Here is a 9,992-nt window from a genome sequence, read left to right on the forward strand (position 1 = left end):
GACAATTCACATAAAAGTCATTGAAAAATAAAAATAAATAATGCATGGGGGTCCCCCAAAATTCCATTACCAGGCCCTTCAGGTCTGGTATGGATATTAAGAGGAACGCCGCAATTAAAAAAAAAATGGCGTGGGGTTCCCCCCAAAAATCCATACCAGACCTGGATTTTAAGGTGAACTCAACGCTAAGACAAAAAAATGGCGTGGAGTTCCCCTAAAAATCCACATCAGACCCTTATCCGAGCACGCAGCCTGGAAGGCCGCCGGAAAATAGGGGGGAGAGAGAGTGCCCCCCTGAACTGTACCAGGCCACATGCCCTCAACACCCTTCTGATGCAACGGGAATCCTGCTTTGCATCAGAGGGGGCGGGGTCTCCCACACACGTCACTGGGAAACCCTGGTGTTTCCCCTTGTCAGAGGGGGACCAGGGGCACCGGGCAAGGGTTGTGGGGATGAGGCCCTTGTCCCCATCAACATGGGGACATCCTCCCCATGTTGAGGTCATGTGGCCCGGTATGGTTCAGGAGGGGGGCGCTCTCTTGTCCCCCCTCTTTTCCTGTGGCCTGCCAGATGGCCTGCTCAGATAAGGGCCTGGTGTGGATTTTTGGGGGAACCCCACGCCGTTTTTAAAAAAAAAATTGGCATGGAGTTCCCCTTAAAATCCATACCAGACCAGGTCTGGTATGGATTTTTTGGGGGAACCTCACTCAATTTTTTAAAAAAAATTTGGCGTGGAGTTTCCCTTAAAATTGGGTCTGGTATGGATTTTTGGGGGGAACCCCACACCATTCTTCTTTAAATTTTGGCATGGAGTTCCCCTTAATATCCATACCAGACCTGAAGGGCCTGGTAATGGAATTTTGGGGGACCCCCACGCATTTTTTTTTCAATGACTTTTATGTGAATTGTTGAGACCGAAAATTCATTAATAGCCGGCACTAGCGCTAGTACTATAAATTACTTTTTTTCCTTTAGAAATGTCATTTTGCTCTCGGACTGTTATAAACACGGGAAACCCGAGCTACTTTACAGGCATACTATAGACAAACCCCAGGTACGAAATTTAAAGGAATATTTCACTTTTATTGTTTCACTTTAAGCATTATTAAAATCACTACTCCCCAAAAAAACTGCCATTTTCAAAACTTTTTTTTGCATTGATACATGTCCCCTGAGGCAGGACCCAGGTCCCCAAACACTTTTTATGACAATAACTTACATATTAACCTTTAAAATTAGCACTTTTGATTTTTCATGTTCGTGTCCCATAGACTTTAACGGTGTTTGCGCGTTCGAACAAATTTTTTGCCTGTTCGCATGTTCTGGATGCGAACCGAACAGGGGTGTTCGGCTCATGCATAACTGTAATCTGTGGCTATTTTTAGCTCTGATTGCTGTATAAATGTCAATGGTCCCAAAATAATGTCAAAAGTGTCTGATCTGTCTACCGCAATGTCACAGTCCTGATAAAAAACGCAGATCACCGCCATTACTAGTAAAAAAAATTACATAAATCTATCCCCAATTTTGTAGACGCTATAACTTTTACACAAACCAATCAATATACGCTTATTGCGATTTTAAAAAAATTTTTTTTACCAAAAATATGTTGAAGAATATATATACATTTGTTTTTTTTATTTATTTATTGGGATATTTATTATAGCAAAAAGTAAAAAATATTGTGTTTTTTTTTTTTCAAAACTTTTTTTGTTTATAGCACAAAAAATAAAAACCACAGAGGTGATCACATACCACCAAAAGAAAGCTCTATTTGTCAGGAAAAAGGACATACATTTTCTTTGGGTATAACGTCGCATGACCGCGCAATTGTCAGTTAAAGTGACACAGTGCCGTATCGCAAAACAATGGCGCTGGGGCCTATTTCTATATAGGCAGGAAGTGGAGGGGTGGCCATGTTGGCCATGTGCTCGGCAGATTCAGCTGGCCTCTTCAGACATAACAGCAGCCCATGGATACTAGTGAAGTGTGAGTACTTACTATGGGAGAACTGTGTGGCCAGACAAGTCATGATTATATACTGTGCATAGTGCATACTTAATGCTTAATCCAAGGGGGCCTATACAGCTAAATCAATACATCCTTAGCAGTGCACATTAAAGAGCTGTATCTCCAGAATAGTGTGCATTTGGCACAAAAATAGTATGGGGCCTGGTGCAGTTGAACAGGTGCATACTTGCAAACTTCAGAATAATGTGCATTTGGTCTGCAGGAGCTTACTTTTAGGCTGATCTGAAGCAGAAAAAGGCTGCAGACATACATATGTGCTAAACTAGTAAAAACTAGTATGGGGCCCGGTGCAGTTGTGCAGCTGCAGCATAGTATACATGCTTGCAAGCTTGTTGCCTAAACGCTTGTTTGAATAAACACATTTTACATAGATGTTGCATACATTCATGTGGCATAAGCACATGTTTGGAAAAACATGGGCATCGGTGCACTTGAAGGAGTTGTGTCTCCAGAATAGCATGCATTGAGTCTGCAGGAGCTTCGTTTTGGGCTCCTTTTCACACTTGAGTGACTTGGAAGTTGCCTGATTTTTCAGTGAAGTGAAGCAGTGCCTGTGTAATCTTGAGGTCTATGGACCTCAAGTCATGTAAAGGGTAATGCAGGGGTTGCTTTGAAGTGGCTGTGACTTGAAGACCGACAGATGTGAAGTGTACTCATTGGAAATCATGGGGTAAGTCTTGTCAGACGACCTTGCAGTCCCAAGTCGCAGGATGGGTCGCACAGGTGTGCAAGAGGCCTCAGGCTGCTGAAGCAGCATAGAGGCTGCATTGGATGCCTATGTACTTGGCTAATTCTGACTATAACTAGTATGGACCAGTTGCAGCATAGTTTACATGTTTCATAATGCTTGCTTACTTGCATAGGCACATGTTTGCAGAGGGCCCCCGGCCCACCCACCCCGTGGCCCCCACACTCGACAAGCGCCCCCACGGGAGACACTAGGGGACACAGTTCTACAATACAAAATGTATTTATAGTAATAAGACCAGTAATCTATTACTAAGAAAGGACATCTAGGAGGGAGAACAGTGGAGAGAGAGAAGGGAAAAGAAGGAAAACCGGGGGAAGTGGGGTAGGGGGAGGGGAAAAGAGGGGTTGGTAGAGAAAAAAAATGGAGGCGGGAGATGGGGAAGAAAAAGAGGAGGGGGTGGGGGGGGGGGGGGGAAAGGGGGATGCGAAAATGGGAAGGGGGGGAGAAAAAAAGGGGGGAGGGGAACAAGATAGGGAAGAGAATGGGCAAAGGGGAAATTGGAAAGGAGGGAAAAGAGTACGAGGGTGGGAGTAAATAGAGGAAGAAAGTGGGGGATAAGAAAACATAGGGTAGATGGGGTTGAAAGGGGGAATAACATTGAATAGTTGTCCATATATCAGAAACCAACCTAGTGTCTCTGGATATCCAGTGTTTCAACCCGGGAGTCAGAGGCAAGAGGCTGAAGGCTGGTTCATCTCATACCTGTAGATGTTGTAGAATTTTTACAAAGAGCTTTCAGGATATTGCTTGCAGACAAGGACTGTGTTGGAAGATTCCCAAAGGTCATCTATCTCAACAGGATCAAAGCCCCTGAAAGATATATACAGTATATCACAAAAGTAAGTACACCCTCACATTTTTATAACTATTTTATTGTATCTTTTTATGTGGCAACACTGAAAAAAATGTCACTTTGCTACAATGTAAAGTAGTGAGTGTACTGCTTGTATAACAGTGTAAATTTGCTGTCCCCTCAAAATAACTCAACACAGCCATTAATGTCTAAACCTCTGGCAACAAAAGTGAGTACACCCCAAAGTGTTAATATTTTGCGTGGCCACCATTATTTTCGAGCACTGCCTTAACCCTCTTGGGCATAGAGTTCACCAGAGCTTCACAGGTTGCCACTGGAGTCCTCTTCCACTCCTCCATGAGGACATCACGGAGCTGGTGGATGTTAGAGACCTTGTGCTCCACCATCTTACATTTGAGGATGTCCCACAGATTCTCAAAAGGATTTAGGTCTGGAGACATGCTTGGCCAGTCCATCACCTTTACCTTCAGCTTCTTTAGCAAGGCAGTGGTCATCTTGGAGGTGTGTTTGTGGTCCTTATCATGTTGGAATACTGCCCTGCGGCCCAGTCTCCAAATGGAGGGGATCATGCTCTGCTTCACTAAGTCACAATACATGTTGACATTCATGGTTCCCTCAATGAACTGTAACTCCCCAGTGCTGGCAGCACTCACGCAGCCCCAGACCATGACACTCCCACCACCATGCTTGACTGTAGGCAAGACATACTTGTCTTTGTACTCCTCACCAGGTTGCCTCCACACACGCTTGACACCATCTGAACCAAATAAGTTTAATTTGGTCTCATAAAGACCCCAGGACATGGTTCCACTAATCCATGTCCTTAGTCTGCTTGTCTTCAGCAAAATATTTGCAGGCTTTCTTGTGCATCATCTTTAGAAGAGGCTTCCTTCTGGGATGATAGCCATGCAGACAAATTTGATGCAGTGTGTGGCGTATGGTCAAAGCACTGACAGGCTGAATCCCCCACCTCTTCAAACTCTCCAGCAATGCTGGCAGCACTCATACGTCTATTTCCCAAAGACAACCTCTGGATGTGCACTTCTTTGGTCAACCATAGTGAGGCCTATTCTGAGTGGAACCTGTCCTGTTAAGCCGCTGTATGGTCTTGACCACTGTGATGCAGCTCAGTTTAAGGGTCTTGGCAATATTCTTAAAGCCTAGGCCATCTTTATGTAGAACAACAATTATTTTTTCAGCTTCTCAGAGACTTCTCATAGATATAATAAAACATTTACAAAAATGTGAGGGGTGTACTCACTTTTGTGAGATACTGTATATAAAGAAAAAAGACCATACGCAAACATAGGCATTTATCCAAGATTGCACATGCAAATATAAAAGATGTCTATGGTGCTCCTAATTAGAGCGCTGTATCCAATACACTTCAAGGAAAGTTGGCAAGCTTAATATTAAATATAATACATTTGCAGGATTGTTGCTGGAACAGAGATGACTCACCATATGCTGCCTCATTCGCTGTTTACCCCTGGAAAGAAGTTTCCTATCTGGAGGCCACGCTATGTCTCCAACCCGCCACACTGCATATGAGCATAGTACGCACATGCGTGTGACCAATAGAGGGTGCGGACAATCTGCTGGCCTTCATACAGGTAAGAGTTGATAGAGCTCTCCGAACAAACAGATACACTCCCCACCCTTGAGAGACACATGCCCGCCGCTGGGGGAAATACACCTCTCAAGCTGGACACATATCCACAGTGCCCCATGGAGCAATACAGGACAGGAAAGATAAAGGGGAACAATGTAAATTGATACCCAACATGTCACACTTAAAAATTTCGCCCGCTCGTAAAATGGCGACAAAATTTTACCTTTAAAAATCTCCATAGGCGACGTTTAAAAAATTCTACAGCTTGCATGTTTTGAGTTACAGCTCTCGCTCTATCGATAGCGGCTATACCTCATGTGTGGTTTGAACACTGTTTTCATATGCAGGCGCTACTCACATATTCTGCATGTGAGCTCGGCGGGATGGGGCACGTTTACTTTTTTAATTATTATTTATTTTACCTTTTATTTTTACACTTTAAAAAAAAAAAGTGTCACTTTTATTCCGATTCCTAATGTAAACATCCCTTGTAATAGAAAAAAAGCATGACAGGACCTCTTAAATATGAGATCTGGGGTCAAAAAGACCTCAGATCTCATATAAAAAAATGTTTTTTTTTAAATGAACCTTTAAGAGCTATGGACGGAAGTGACGTATTTGACGTCGCTTCCGCCCTGCAATGTTATGGAGATGGGTGGGGGCCATCTTCCCCTAACTCAGCTCCATACCCAGCAAGGGTGAAGATCCGATCACCTCCGTCGCTGCCGAAGGCTACGGTAAGCGGCAGAGGGCACCGTAGTGCAGCTGGACAAAAGTGATCGAATCCACCGCAGAGACCACTCTTACCGGAAAGCAGACCACGAGCTGAAGAAGAGGATACCGGGATTATGGCAGCTAGCTGCTTCCATAACAACGATATTCCTCTTCAAAGTAAGGACATATATCGGCGTGCGGCGGTCCGGAAGTGGTTAACCACTTGCCGCCCGCCCTATAGCAAATGGACGGCGGCAAAGTGGTTTCATAATCCTGACCGGACGTCATATGACGTGATCAGGATTATGAGCCGCTGCGCGCCCCCGGGGGCGCGCATCGCGGCGATCGTTGTTGCGGGGTGTCAGTCTGACACCCGGCAACTACGATCTCGGTAAAGAGTCTCCGACGGAGACTCTTTACCACGTGATCAGCCGTGTCCAATCACGGCTGATCACAGTGTAAATAGGAAAAGCCGGTGATCGGCTTTTCCTCACTCGCGTCTGTCAGACGCGAGTAGAGGAGAGCCGATCGGCTGCTCCTCTGACAGGGGCGGTCTGTGCTGATCGATTATCAGCACAGCCCCCCCGAGGATGCCCACACTGGACCACCAGGGACGCCACCAGACCACCAGGGATGCCAAGGACAAGGTATGCCACCCTAGACCACCAGGGATTCTAGTCAGTGCCACAATGGATGCCAATCAGTGCCCATAATGGATGCCAATCAGTGCCCACAATGGGCATCACTGATTGGCATGCATTATTGATTAGCACTGATTGGCATCCATTAGTGCAATATATTATAATACAATGCCGCCTATCAGTTCCCATCTGTGCCGCCTATCAGTGCCTACCCATGCCCACCTGTGCCGCCTACCCATGCCCACCTGTGCCGCCTAACCCATGCCCACCTGTGCCACTTATCCATGCCCATCCATGCCAATTTGTGCCACCTATCAGTGCCCATCCGTGTCGCCCATCAGTGCCACCCATCAGTGCCGCCTATCAGTGCCACATATCGGTGTCCATCAATGCCACCTCATCAGTGCCACTTCATTGGTGCCACCTCATCAGTGCCCATCAGTGCCGCCTTATCATTGCCCATCAGTGTAACCCCATCAGTGAAGGAGAAAACTTACTTATTTGCAAAGTTTTGAAACTGAAACAAAAAAAAAACATTTTTTTTTCAAAATTTTCTGTATTTTTTTATTTGTTTAGCAAAAAATAAAAACCGTAGAGGTGATCAAATACCACCAAAAGAAAGCTCTATATGTGGGAAAAAAATGATACAAATTTCATTTGGGTACAGTGTAGCATGACCGCGCAATTGTCATTCAAAGTGCGACAGCGCTGAAAGCTCAAAATTGGTCTGGGCAGGAAGGTGTTTAAGTGCCCGGTATTGAAGTGGTTAAATTCCCTTGAAGTTTTAGTCCTGTGCTGTGCTGTTCGATATCTCAGTGTGAAGTTCTGCTAATGCTCCCCGACTCTGCCCTATTGCCATGTACAGATAAATCTCCTGCAGACCCTGTGTTTACATGTAAATAACCAGCATTGGCATGTAAATAGTCACTGCATTAATATGTAAATTGCTGTGGACCGCGGCATTGATATGTAAAGAGAGGCTGCATTCATATGTATATCATGCCCCCCGAGGTTGAATCCTCTATCACTTCTGCTCAATGCTGCCCACTGGGGAGGTAAAGGGTCATGCTTGAAAGTCCTGCCTGCAACTGTGGTCATTGGGCCTAACATCAGCCTGTTCTGCAAAGGTAAGCAAATTGGAGGTCAAACCCTTTGTCAAAATAACATGGTGCCACAGCACCGTGAATTTTGATGCATGTGAATACACACATCTCAGCCGATGCGTGAGGGTGTCATTAACAATTAACCAGTTGCCGACCGCCGCACGCCGATGTACGTCGGTACAATGGCACGGGCAGGCATAAGGACATACATGTACGTCCCTTGCCTCCCGCGGGTCGGGGGCCCGATCGGGCCCCCGCCCGGTGCCTGCGGCGGTCGGTATTCGTACGGGAGCGATCCCGGACGAGGGGACGGCCATTCATTCATGGCCACCCCCTCGCGATCGCTCCCGACGAATAGAAATCCCCGGTGACATCACTTCCTCTCCTGTAATGTAAACACAGGAGAGGAAGTGATGTATTCTCTCCTCCGTGTCGGTATTTTTCGTTCCGACACGGAGGAGAGCGGATCAGTAAGTTGCACCAACACTCTACACACACAGTAGAACATGCCAGGCACACTCACACCCCCCCCTTTACCCCCCGATCACCCCCCCAATTACCCCTGCCCCCCAGTCACAGTGACACCAATGTCATTTTTTTTTTTTTTTTTTTTTTTTTGCATTGGTGTCATTTGTGACTGTAATAACTGTTAGGGCAGTTAGAGTTAGCCCCCTTTAGTTCTAATGTACCCCCCTAACCCCCCCAATAAAGGTTTAACCCCGTGATCACCCCCCGTCGCCAGTGTCACTAAGGCTGGGTTCACATTGCAGCGGTTTATGAGAACGAATGTGATTCGCACCGCACTGCAGTGCAAATCACATCCGATCTCTGTGCGATTCGAGTTCAGCCATTCGCCGCACCCGCCGCACCCGCCGCACCCGCCGCAAATTCGCACGGGACCCTTTTTTTGGCCCGCAGCAGAATCGGATCGCATGGGTGTTCACACCATGCGATCCGAGTTTGCAGATCGCACTGCGATATGCGAACTGATCTGGGGGTGTCAGTAACATTTCACTGACACTCCCAGCAGTTCGCATAGGGCAGTGTGAACTGCCGCCGGGAGGCATGCGATGCGGGAACCCGCCGCGGATTCGCGGCGTTTCCGCATCGCTCCAGTGTGAACCCAGCCTAATAAGCGATCATTTTTCTGATCGCCGTATTAGTGTCACAGGTGACGCTAGTTAGGCAGGTAGGTATTTAGGTTCGCCGCAGCTTTTTATAGCGCCAGGGACCCCCATATACTACCGCATAAAGCCCCCTGATTGCCCCCTAGTTAACCCTTTCACCAGTGATCACCATATAACTGTTACAGGTGACGCTGGTTGGTTAGTTATTTTTTTATAGTTTCAGGGCACCCGCCATTTATTACCTAATAAAGGTTTAACCCCCTGATCACCCGGCGGGTGTCATTTGTGACTAATAACTGTTAGGGCAGTTAGGGTTAGCCCCCTTTAGTTCTAAGGTACCCCCCTAACCCCCCCAATAAAGGTTTAACCCCGTGATCACCCCCCGTCGCCAGTGTCACTAAGGCTGGGTTCACATTGCAGCGGTTTATGAGAACGGATGTGATTCGCACCGCACTGCAGTGCAAATCACATCCGATCTCTGTGCGATTCGAGTTCAGCCATTCGCCGCACCCGCCGCACCCGCCGCAAATTCGCACGGGACCCTTTTTTTGGCCCGCAGCAGAATCGGATCGCATGGGTGTTCACACCATGCGATCCGAGTTTGCAGATCGCACTGCGATATGCGAACTGATCTGGGGGTGTCAGTAACATTTCACTGACACTCCCAGCAGTTCGCATAGGGCAGTGTGAACTGCCGCCGGGAGGCATGCGATGCGGGAACCCGCCGCGCATTCGTGGCGTTCCCGCATCGCTCCAGTGTGAACCCAGCCTAATAAGCGATCGTTTTTCTGATCGCTGTATTAGTGTCACAGGTGACGCTAGTTAGGCAGGTAGGTATTTAGGTTTGCTGCAGCTTTTTATAGCGCCAGGGACCCCCATATACTACCGCATAAAGCCCCCTAATTGCCCCCTAGTTAACCCTTTCACCAGTGATCACCATATAACTGTTACAGGTGACGCTGGTTGGTTAGTTATTTTTTTATAGTTTCAGGGCACCCGCCATTTATTACCTAGTCTCAATAGTGTACCCCTAAATTTAGGGGTGTCTACTTTCCAAAATGGGGTCATTTGGGGGGGGTTTGTGCCATCTTGGCATTTTATGGCCTTCAAAACTGTAACGCCCTTAGAAAGCCTGAAGGCGGTGCTTGGTTTTCGGGGCCCCGTACGCGGCTAGGCTCCCAAAAAGTCCCACATATGT

Source organism: Lithobates pipiens, unplaced genomic scaffold, assembly GCF_037356315.1.
Source record: "Lithobates pipiens isolate NorthernLeopardFrog02 unplaced genomic scaffold, aLitPip1_a1.2 Scaffold_13, whole genome shotgun sequence".
NCBI classification, from domain to species: Eukaryota; Metazoa; Chordata; class Amphibia; order Anura; family Ranidae; genus Lithobates; species Lithobates pipiens.